Raw genomic sequence first — 12,825 nt, forward strand, 5'->3', positions numbered from 1 at the left:
TCTTTGCATATTACAGAGTTATCTCTCTATCGATTGTGACATCATTTCTTTGTGAGCAAAAACTAAATCATTTTGTCTGAATAATATGACGTAACACTCACAGCAACATGACAACAATCAGTACCTAACCACAAAAACAGATAAATAATGGGGGATCTATCCAGGTGGCGCTGCCTGTCTCGGTCCAGTAAGCACTTCCGCATCTATCGCAAGCGAATTCAAATATGCCCAGTAATTGTTGTAGTGTGCCTGGTTGTCACGTAAGAGGGGGACATTTATTCCCATCTGATAAAACTAGAAGAGAATCAAAGTACTGAAAGTACTGGGAGCTTAAGGCAAGTAATAAAAGTTAATTTGCAGGTATTCAGACGAGTAGACATAAAAAAAACAAGTTTTAGCTTCCCAAAAAGCTAAGAAGGCTACCATACAGCATTATTTATAAGGAAGCAAAGATAGGAAAGCTTGACGAATTGTTCTGTTCACAGTTAGCTGCCATCGTTCTTATGACAATTCATTTTTGAAGAATGATAATTCAAATGCTTTTCATATTCAATGTAAAAGATTATCAACTTCATGATATTCATGAAAAGGCAACTAGGCTACCTTTCAGAAAAAAAGTCTTTTTAAAACAATTATAACATAATAAATTGAATTTTTACCATGTGGCGCAGAAATGGTCTACTAACGCGTTGTAATTATGACGACGCCAGGAACATATGACCTGTGTTATGAAACTTAACGTTTTATTTATTTTAATAAAAATGTTCAGCATATGTAGTGGGCCTTTTCCTTATGCAAACAAGTTTTCCGTAAAATATACACTGTACTGATATACATTTACATGTACTTGGACAAGTTGGTGAAATACATAGTATACGCATAGAAACAAGCAAAATATTTCGTTTAAAACTGTAATTAACTTTAGCGCATACAGTTCCATAAATATCCCCTAAGTAAAGCCTAATTTTGTTTCAGCATCTCCCATGAACAGACAGTTTTTACAAGTAGGTCATGATCATCTTGCTAACAGTACTAGTTAGGCTATATATAGATGCTCCACGCGCTCCCGACAATGTTTCTATTTAGTACGTGTTGCAACGCCTGGTGTGATTTCTGAGAATAATGTCCGACAACCAGAAAAAACCATTAAGACTTCTCTGGGTTTATCTGATGATAACGTGTTTGCAATAATTTCTCCACTGGTAACCCTAACAAACGTGAAATCTTTTAACAACAAGTAACCAATCAATACACGTAAATCATTTTGGCCAGCGAATTAAAGTGAACAGACTATTTATAACCACGTGAAATCCCAACAACGTGGCAGGCAAAGCGACCGATTCTAATAGCTACCATCCTGGGATGGTAGCAAAAATGAAAATCACTGGAACCTACGAGTTAAAAAATGTGTTCCTATCCAAATAATCTCCCCAGAGAGAAGTGAAAGTGTAATTAACATTATTTGATTATTGATCTTGAGGACAAGGTCATGGAGACATACAGCTACACGCTATTTGCTAGAAAATGACAACAAGGGAAACAGGCTAACTTTTCTTAAGACTCAATTAAAGAGTGAAGTAAAATCTGACACATGTATATCCCTATATGGCGTATAATAACAGATAATGATATTGCTTTTCACAAGTTTCATGGCTTATATTTCAAATGTTGTTTACAGATAGCATTGATAAGGAACTATATGCAATATCTACAATTTACATGTAAAACTTTCTGGATGAACTCAGTGGTATAGATCAACTACAGAAGGAAATGCAGATACTAAAAGAATTATCAAGACAAGAAATTAAATGCAAGTAACAACAAAAGGATCATGAGTCGTAATGATCATCTGACTATTGGCACAATACAACATTTAAAAAAATAGTAATGGCAAATAATGAAGGCAATAAAAAGAACTCTTTAACTTGATGACTTTGACCTTGAATGCAGGTCAAGGTTATTCATTTGAACAAACTTGGTAGCCCTTCATCCCAGCATGTCACAGACCCAATATCAGGTCTCTAGGCCTCTTAATTACTCACAAGTCGTTTTAAATATTTAAGCCTATTTGACCCCTGTGACCTTAAATGGCAGTCAAGGTCATTGAACATTGTAGCCCTTCATTCCAGCATGTCACAGGCCCAATACCAGTTCTCCAGGCCTCTTAGCTATTCGCAAGATGTTGTTTAAAGATTTTAGCCTATTTGACCCCTGTGACCTTAAATGGTGGCCAAGGTCATTTATTTGAATAACCTGGTAGCCCTTCATTCCAGCATGTCACAAGCCCATTGTCAGTTCTCTAGGCCTCTTAGTTATTCACAAAAAGTTGTTTAAAGTTATAGCCTTTTTGACCCCTTGACATTGGATGGCAGTCAAGGTCATTTATTTGAACAAACTTGTAAGCCTTTTATTCCAGCATATCTTTAAAGCTTTTAAGCCTTTTTGATCCCTGTGACCTTGAATGTAAATCAAGGTAAATCATGTGAACAAACTTGGTCGCCCTTCTTTCTAGCATGCCGCAGACCAAATATCATTACCCTGGGCCTTTCTGATATTGAGAAGAAGTTGTTTGAGTGAAAAGTTTTGCAAACGACGGAAGGTGCATAATGCTTATAGGTTAGTGCTGTGTATCGCGAGGTATCTGACGCTACAATACATATCATGTTACAGGGTTCACGATATGATGCGCATCGCGATATTTTGATAGACACTTCAAATGTCGTGGTGTTTTGTACATGTGTTGTTAGGTTGGTACGCTAATTTTGTGTGTTGTATTTCAGGAAAATTTTATTTTTTACTTACACTTACTACAATAGACACGAGTTTTATAGACAGAAACTTGAAATAAGACCAGCAAGTGGCCTTATAGGTGACAGTCGCTGACACAAGTTTAGTGTTTTGCTCTTCATGTGATTCCACAATTTGTTACTAACAAACTTTCGGCTGACATTGACCAAGGGAGATAATCCAATGTTCAATTTTTATTTTTAGGTATCAAGATACAAATAAGTTGTACACGATGCATTGATGCAATACCAAGGGATGCAATACATTGATGCATCCATGTGAATCGTTAAATCTCTACTATAGGTCATCCTTACCCTTCAGGTCAGATGATCTAACTAAAAACTAAGGGTTAATTGTCCTATAAAGAATTGGTTGCTGCATCAAAATCCAAAGTGACCGGTGTTTAATTACGTTTATTCAAAAATACTTGCATAAAATAACATAGCATAACATAACAAAACGTTATTTTTATTTTACCGGTACATGTAGTGCTCTTTAGTGATACATGTCCATCTGGATGTATGCAGGCATATTAAATATGTAATGAACAGTTCTTGATACTTTGCTGCAACATTACAGAACACTTCTAATTAAAGCCACAGATTAAGTATGCAGGGGTCAGGAAAAGCACTTGTCTGGTTGTCAGGGACGAGTGAAAATTGATCCGGGCAAGTAAATTTTAGTATGCCACTCGCCCGCCGAACAAGTGTTTTTACTGCTGATATATAATCTGTGGTATTGCCTCTATACATACATGTAGCATAAAGTGAACACTAAGAATTCTGAACAGCATATTAAAATAAGCATTCTCAAAATCAATTTGCAAAAATGTGTTAGCACTGGTATCAATCATAAGTACATGTATACAATGATGCTTATTTATCAAATTTGACTTATTAATACAATGTCATATTGCTGCCGCGTAAGATCTGTGGCAAGATCATAAACAGTTGTAGATCCTAGTTGTAGATTTTCAACACACACTACCGGTTATTGTTACTGCATATTACTGGGAATGCGTGGCTGTCATCGAGTGCTTGACATGATAAAGCACCTGCAAGATAAACTCAAATATATGTACATTATTATATTATGTAGGTCATGCATTTTGATATGCTTTTTACATAAATCAGTTCAATTGCAAATTTACTTGACACCTGCAGTCCTCTAATTATGTCATGTTCATCATTAGATGTTTTGCAACACTACGGTAAATGGGACAGAATTGTAACCCTAGATCTGATGACAATGTTGTCTAGAAATATCTGCCATTGCAGCTAGTTAATATTAGACCGGTATTATTTCTCTGCTTCTTGATAATCTGAAGTCTTCAAAATTTTGAGTCTGCTGTGGATGTTTGTTTGTTTGTTTGAGTTTTACGGCCCATCGACAACTAAGGTCATTTAGGGCCAAACTACAAGTCATGCATTAATATCAGGATAAAAGTTCAGGGTAAGAAAAAGCAAGTAAGGACTAAAACACAGATTGTAAACGTTAATTTGATAAAAAAAGGTTTGCATGGGATAAAATAAATTTGGCTAAAACACATGAGAAAACTCATGCACAATGTTGATGAAACGATGAAATGTTGAGTTGATACGATGTATGATGAAAAAACGTTCATATTTTGCTTAAAATACCGATCTCTTTGAGATAATTAAAAATACGATTATGTCTCACGGCATGAAACAAAGTGTACATGTCGGAGACATCGTAGTATTTATCTCGTATGTGTTTAAAATCAATACAATGCAATAAAATATGCTCCACTGTGAGAGGAGAATCACATGCATGGCATGTAGGAGGATCCTCCCCTCTCAATAGATAGGAATGTGTAAAATATGTGTGTCCAGTTCGGAGCCGAGAGAGTACAACTTCCTCTCTGCGGTCTCTCCGACTGGACAGTTTAGGATTAAGTGTAGGTTGAATTTTAAACAGTTTATTGTTTGTTTCGGTAGACCACCTTTGTTGCCAATGGTGTTTGATGGCTGACTGAATTGAAGGTTTGATGTCGGTGTATGGTAGTTTCAAATCTGTTTGTGCTAGGCGAAGAGCAGTCTTAGCTGCTTCATCAGCCTGTTCATTCCCCTTTATACCCACATGACTGGGAATCCAGAGATAAGTAATTTGAGTTTTAGAAGATAATCGAAATGTTCGGATTAAAAGATTTTGGATTAAAGTATTTCTAGGGCTCCTTGATTTCAAAGCCTGAAGAACCGAAAGAGGAGTCTGAACAGATGATTGCCTTTTCAATGCGGTGTTCTTCGATATGGTCAAGCGCCAGACCGATAGCACATGCTTCCGCAGAGAAAATGGAGGCAATATCCGGGAGTCGGATAGAGGAGCAGTGATTAGATGTACAGCATGCTGCCGCAACTTTATCACCGTCTTTTGATCCGTCAGTGTAGATCTGAACATGGTCAGGGAAAGCCCTAATGCACTCCCGAAAGGAGGATTTGTGTTCTTCGGGTAATGCACTGGATTTTGCCCTCTCATGTAGAGATAAATTGATATCAGGTGTTTGATTGAGCCATGGTGATACATCTGATACGGTGTACTCGTCAATGGTGTCGAAAGTTATATCAAGTTCCAGCAAAAATTTTGAAATTCTGATGCCAAATGTTGGTATGAGCTTTTGATTCTGTGTAAATATTTCTTGGTGTTGTGGATTGAATACAAGGTTAAATGCAGGATTTTTGGGGTTGGATTTCAGTTGGGCAGCATACTGTAAGGATAATTTCTTTCGTCGATCGTCTAGAGATGGCTCATTAGCTTCCACATGGAGACTCTTCACAGGTGTTGTTCGAAAAGCTCCAAGTGCCAGACGCAGTCCCTGATTCTGGATAGGGTCAAGCATCTGTAGATAGGAGCTGCGAGCCGATCCATAGACAATAGAGCCGTAGTCAAGTTTTGATCTAATAAGTGCCCGGTAGATACGCAGAAGCATTTCACGGTCTGCACCCCAATCAGAATGGGACAGAACTCGTAGAATGTTCAGCGCCTTCGAGCACTTATCCTTCAGATGTTTGATATGTGGAACAAAGGACAGTTTCGAATCAAATATTAGTCCAAGAAATTTAGTTTGTTCAACTACTGGAATTTTAATTCCATTGAGTGTGAGGTCAGGATCATTGTGTGGTTTTCGTTTTTGACAGAAGTGCATACAGACAGTTTTTGATCTTGAAAATCTAAAGCCATTTCGTCGTCAGCCCAATTTTGTAATTTGCCTAAACATTGTTGTAGTTGGCGTTCTATAGTGTGCATGTTTTTTGATCTGTAACAGATCAAGAAATCATCCACAAATAGAGACCCTTCCGTAGATTGGCCAAGACATTTAGTTATGCTGTTAATTTTTAGTCCAAAAAGTGTGACGGACAGGATACCACCCTGAGGGACGCCCATCTCCTGTGTTTCTGTTACTGAATAAGTTGAACCCGTTCGAACTTTGAAATGCCTGTCAGATATAAAATTTGATATAAACTTTGGCAAATTACCACGTATACCGATGTCATGGAGATCGTTCATGATTCCATATTGCCAAGTTGTGTCGTATGCCTTTTCAAGGTCAAAGAATACGGCCACAAGATGTTCTTTCTTGGCAAATGCTTCTCGTATAAATGTTTCTAGTCTAACTAAGTGGTCTACCGTTCCCCTGCGGTTTCTAAAGCCGCTTTGCAAAGGACTTAAAATATTGTTTGATTCCAGGAACCAAACTAATCTGGTATTTATCATACGTTCTAGAGTTTTACAAATACAACTCGTCAATGAAATAGGACGATAGTTATTGGCATCAGTAGCATCTTTCCCGGGCTTCGGAAGGGGTATAATAGTAGATTCCTTCCAAGACTCAGGAATTTTGCCAGAAGAGTAAACTTGATTAAATATAGTTAAAAGACATTTTAGTGAAGAGTCTGGTAATTGTTTTTAAAAACATATATGGAATTTCGTCTGGTCCAGCTGCCGAGTCCTTTGATTTCTCAAGGGACTCGAGCAATTCTGGTATCTCGAAAGGCCTATTGTAACTTTCACTATTGGAGGATTTAAAATTAAGACGTCTCTTTTCCTTTTCCTTTTTAAATTTTTGAAATTTTTTGGAATGATTTTTGATGGATGAATTTTTAGCAAAATTTTTGGCAAAGGCGTCAGCTATTTCGGATTTTGAAGAAAAATATTTTATTGTTGTTAATGAGGTGGGAGGATGGTGTTGCTTTTCTTTTCCCACTGATTTTTTCCAATCATTTCCCAAACTTTCTTCGAAGATGTATTGGAATTAATTTTTGAAGACGTACTCTTTCCAAGTACTTTTCTTGTCGGATTTGATAGACCTTCGAGCTTTTGCTCTCCAAATTTTAAAATTGTTATAGTTTGAGACGGTTGGCGAAGCCAAGTACCGCCTCAGAGCGGAATTTCTACCAGATCTATTGATAGATGAATCATTTGAGAGACGAAACTTTGTAGGTTTTGGCACGGATTTTGGTATGGTTTTTGTAGCGATAGAAGTGAGCGCTTCTGTGAAAATTTTAATGGGGTCATCGAGGTTCAAAAATTTATCCTCAATGAGCTCCTCTGCGCACAAATTTTTAAATTGAACCCAGTCCGCCTTATGTAGATTCCAACGAGGAATAGGCTCCTCAAGTTTTGGTGACCCTATGTTTTTAAGTATAATTGGAAAGTGATCGCTCCCACAGAGATCACCGTTGACCATCCAATCATAATCCAGAAGAATTGATGGATGGCACAACGATAAATCAATGTGGGTAAGCGAGCCAGAGGCAGGGTGTAAATATGTTGGGGCATTGGTGTTATAAAGACATAAGCTGTTTTTATTAATAAAATCTTCGATACGTCTACCTCTATCGTCAGTGCCTGGGGAGCCCCAGAGGCTATTATGACCGTTAAAGTCACCCATGATAATATATGGCACTGGTAGTTGTGATACGATGTTACTAAGTTCATCACAACTAAATGGAGTATTTGGAGGTAAAATATATAGAACAGACTGTTATTTTTCGGTGAAGAGTTGCGCTTATAGCAACAGCTTGTAAGGTGGTATTTAGCTGAATGTGTCTGTGAGGAACGTTTTTATGCACCGCCACCGCCACACCACCTGATGGGCGGCCACCTGTTGTTGGAGTTTTGGTGTATAGTGTAAATTGTCGGAGATTGATGGTGTCTTTCAGCATTATTTCTTGAAGGCAGAATATGGATGGGTTTTTTGTTTGTATAAGATGTTTTAATTCTTCTATGTTCGCCTTAAATCCGCGCATGTTCCATTGTATGATAGTGTTTGTCTCTATGTTGGTCCCTGAGGATAGTTTGTCGGACCGACAGGACTACTTGAAGTAGGTTGTTTGGTGGCGATAAATGTGTTGTCACCAAACTCGCTGTCGTCCGATAGAACATCATAGATGTTCCGTCCAAGGATAGGGTCATCTGATCCCTTACTGGGTTTGTTGTTTATTGCAGGGAGCCTCGCCAGCTTTACCTTCGTGGTTTTTGTCTGGCGTTGCTCCTGCGGTGGTGTATTTGCTGGTCGCTTGGCTTTCTCAGGGAGTTTTTTTACGTCAATAGACGGTGAAGATGTAGCACGTCTATGACGAGCGGCGGTAACTTTTTTTCTAATGTTCGGTGTTTGGTGTTGTGTAAGTTCTGGAGACGCTGGTGGGATTGGCGTTTTAGCTCCAGGTGGTTTTTGTTGTGGTTTGTGTTGGGGCTTATATGGACCAGACTTGAACCTGTTCGGGTCCCCCATGATTATTTTGCAGGTCTTAGCATCAGCCATATCTGGGACATCATTGTCCCAGTTAGGCTTGTCAACCAAGGCCTGGACCGACGCATGTTTGACGGTGACACTGTCAACAGGCGTCTTTGCGCGGGTGATCTGAGCATAGGTTGCCACATTCAGGTCTGAACGCTCGACTATCCTCCTAGCCTCGGGGAAAGAGACACCTTGGGTATATTTGCTGTGGATGACTAGCCAATATTAGGTCTTGTTATTATAAAATTTAATAAAATATGCAATAATTTCAATAAAAAATTAGAGTCCTCTAACATTAATCGCAGCAAGAATTTTGTGAAATTCAAGTCAGTTGTGGAATCTTGTATACAAGTAATTTGAGTTAATACATTAGCATCACAATATTAATTTTTATCAATATTTTAAGTTCATGTTTTCAGTTTTTAAATCAGATATAATAATTGTCTTAATAAAATCTAGCCTTATTACACTTGTCTCTTAAACTCCATATATACACATGTATATTATGTACATATATACATGCACATGTACAAATGTATTGTGTATGCATGATTGTATCTCTATATTGATTACATCAATATGCTAATTCATTGTCATGTATGTTACACACTATACAAAAATATGTACAGATGTTTTGTGATGTGACACTCCATTACCACGGTATCTATATAGACAATTTAGCAAATTTAATCTGTTACACCTACTGACTTAAATGCATTATTGTATGTCATAAAATTAGAAAATAATGCTAGCAGTTAATTTTTGTCAACTTCGAATTTGAAAAGGAAACTGCTCCAAAATTATAAAGTAATATTCTTGTTCATGTTGTAATAAATTAAAACATCGATATCACATATGTTAGCAGAAATACACACAGACACGTATACTGTAGAAGCAAAACGAAATGAACACTTACGATTTTCGCTGTTTCTGTCTCCAAATACGAATGGAATGCTGTAGGCCTAGATTACTGTCACACGGGTCGGGTTGGGGAAGTACCCGGGTCCGAAAATGCGTAGCCGGGTACCCGTCAAAATACATGAAGAAACATGTGCACCCGGCCGGTTATCCGTCAAAATAAGAAACATTCTGACAGATGTCGGTGTAAACGTAAAATTCAGTTACAAGAAGTACAAAATAGCACTCATTTGTTCTGTTTTACTCACAAAGTATGACACTTCATCAGCTTACGACATGTTCACAAGCAACATTGTTGCAATATTTATTTCCCATTATCGGAGAACTGATCATGAATGGCGCACAGGCTTACTTTCACTATCGGTAAGCTGTATAAGATAACACCAGAGGCTATCCGAACGAAGACTAACTTCACTCTTTTGTACTTCCTGTTGCGCATATGTGCGGGAAAACAAAATCAATCAAGGACAAACTGGGCTCTGTCAATTTGTTACATTACGATTGTATGATGTAACCGATTGATATTAAATTGATATCCAATACCTTTTGGTAGTATTGAAGAATAAATCTCTCACATATTATTATGATTTCATTGAATTTAGCTCCATCTGAAGATCGCCCCATACAACATCGGTAAAATGCACCACTAACTCACGAAGTTGATACGTTCACATATCAATACATGTCGAGTACACGGGTACGGATCGGATAATTAAATTCGGGTACCTGGGGACAAAAGTAAGTAGCCGTACCAGCCCTACTTATACATACTGAAATCCTGTCAATTCCTTTATTTAGTATTACCTAAACCAGACGTTCATCCTATATGCAAATGACTGGCGAAAATGTAGGTCATCGATCGCTATCTCCCATTAATAGAAAACGATATTATAGTTTTGGACACATATTTTTGAAACATTAACATTTAAGGAAATACCATAGATTTTTTTTCATGCAATCATAATTACACTATGACAGCATATTTGCTTTAGAAAGCGGATTTTTTAAGATCTGAGTTGTAGTACTTTTTCACGCTAGGTGGTGTCGTAGTCGAAAGCGCATTTCCGGTTCGGAAGGTAAACTCAATATGCTGTAAGGCTATATAGCCTTAAAACTAGAAGAGAAAAATGGATCGTAGCTATCAAACGTTTGGACGAGGTGACGAAAAAACTTTGGGAACCATCAAGTTGTGCCGTTGTTTGTAAACAACATTTTACCCCAGACGATTATGTTGCCGAGACGATTCAAGGTACACTATTTATCAATCTTTACGAAAAAATACTTCTAAATCAACTGGTTGACGTGAGTCAAATGTATTATGCTTAATGCTATGTTATCGAACTGCAATGCCTAATGATAAATTAAAAATAAATATACAGTATATATAATGCAGGCCTTACACTGTGCATCTCGCTGTCTTGCATGTCAGCGTGTGCCGATGTTGGCCATGTTTGTATGGTGTTTTTATGCTACATGTACACACACCCTCGAGTGGGGAATGGTCCTAGGTAAGATATTTTGCTGTCCGTATACAGAATTTCATCAAAGCAAAGACAACAACAGTACACTAAAATAAGTTCCAGATTAAAATGTGACAATTTTACATGTACCTATAAACAAATTTACATGTCTGTTGATCTACATGTTGTCATGTACTCCCATTTTCCCAACAACAAATTCTATACTGTACAATGCATCACTCGCCCCAACTATTTATATGGACGTCTGAAAACATGTAGATCTATAGAATAATACATATGTATACATGCATGAAGGTGAATAATAATGTGTGTATATAATCCAACTGTAAACCATTTTTAATGTTTTACATTCATCTATCTTAGATCCATCTATAATACATCTATATGTACGTATCTTAGAAATGGATAAAGAGGCAATATTTTTGCCTGCGTCCATTTACTTTACTTAATACTTATCTTATTTTTACATGTTTTAGGACAAAAACCCATGTCTGAGTGACTGAAAGTGCTGCTGTACCCAGTGTGTTCCCATGGAAATATGAGGTGCCAGATACTAGTGCGCGTTCTGCGAGGGCAGAGAGAAGGTTTTCCTTAAAAAGGAAATTTGATGACATTAGTAAAAATGACCTAGAGACAAGTTTTACTACTGATTGCCGGGAGGAGACGGTAAACTCAGCAGATCATGAATCTTTGAACGCTGAGACGACCACTGTTCCTGTTTTGCAGAGTAGTTTCACTCAGACAGACAAATAACCAATGTTTTCTGTGGAGAACTTTGAAAAAGATGATGAGGCTATTCATTATAACACTGGACTAGAAAGTTATGCTAAATTCCTTGTGGTATTACAATGCCTTGGACCAGCTGCTTCCTGTTTGAATTATGTATTTTTTTCAATTTCAAGGCTTATCATTGAAAAACCAGTTTTTCATGACTTTAATGAAATTACGCAGATACACTCCTAATTTTGAGCTCTCAAGATTTTTCAACATTTCAGAAAATAGCGTCGAAAATGTTGTATTCACGTGGATTTTGTTTATGTACAAACAGTGGCTACAGAGTTCCCTATTAAGAAACCCAGTGCACCAAGGGCTCAACAAGCTACATTTTCGACTTACAAAAACAGAAATACGATGAAATCGTTAATAGGTTGTACACCCGGAGGGCTTATAAACTTCATTAGTCCAGCATATTGTGGGTCCACTAGTGACAGACAGATTGTTGAACGCAGCCAATTGAAAAACATGTGTGATCCTGGTGACAGTCTAATGGCAGATAAAGGTTTCACAGTGCAATATATTTTCGCATCACGAGATGTGACAATAAACATTCGTGACAGACAGATTGTTGAACGCAGCCAATTGAAAAACATGTGTGATCCTGGTGACAGTCTAATGGCAGATAAAGGTTTCACAGTGCAAGATGTTTTCGCATCACGAGATGTGACAATAAACATTCCCACATTTTTTAAAAAGAAAAATAGGATGACTGGTCAAGCAGTAATAAGAGACAGGAAGATTTCAAGTAAACGAGTGCACATTGAAAGATTTATAGGGTTAGGCAAAACATACAAGATATTGACACAGCCACTTACAAGTACAGAAGCTTTGTTTTTTACCAAACTTTAATTCCTATGAAGCTGAAATGTTGACATGCAGTGGTTTTTGAGCTACCCATTAGAGCCCTGGCGTGTTTATCGGAGGACACCACAGTGTCCGACCAGTTGAAATCTGGCTGTTTTCCGATGTTTCTGGATACCTAGTGACATTTATACGGCGTGATTTATATTGTATCATATACCAAATTAAAGATAAATTATCTGGCTGTCGATTGAGAGTATTCCTATTATCATATTCTATACGGTTGGATAATAATCATACTTT

The 12,825-nt window shown here is 37.5% G+C and overlaps 2 pseudogenes; both read left to right on the forward strand.

Moving 5' to 3' along the window:
- Nucleotides 1–12,825, forward strand: part of LOC138305724 (uncharacterized) — a 31,475-nt pseudogene that overhangs the window by 287 nt on the left and 18,363 nt on the right.
- Nucleotides 194–12,806, forward strand: LOC138306735 (uncharacterized; annotated as a pseudogene).

The sequence above is a fragment of the Argopecten irradians genome, chromosome 13 (genome assembly GCF_041381155.1).
Source record: "Argopecten irradians isolate NY chromosome 13, Ai_NY, whole genome shotgun sequence".
NCBI classification, from domain to species: Eukaryota; Metazoa; Mollusca; class Bivalvia; order Pectinida; family Pectinidae; genus Argopecten; species Argopecten irradians.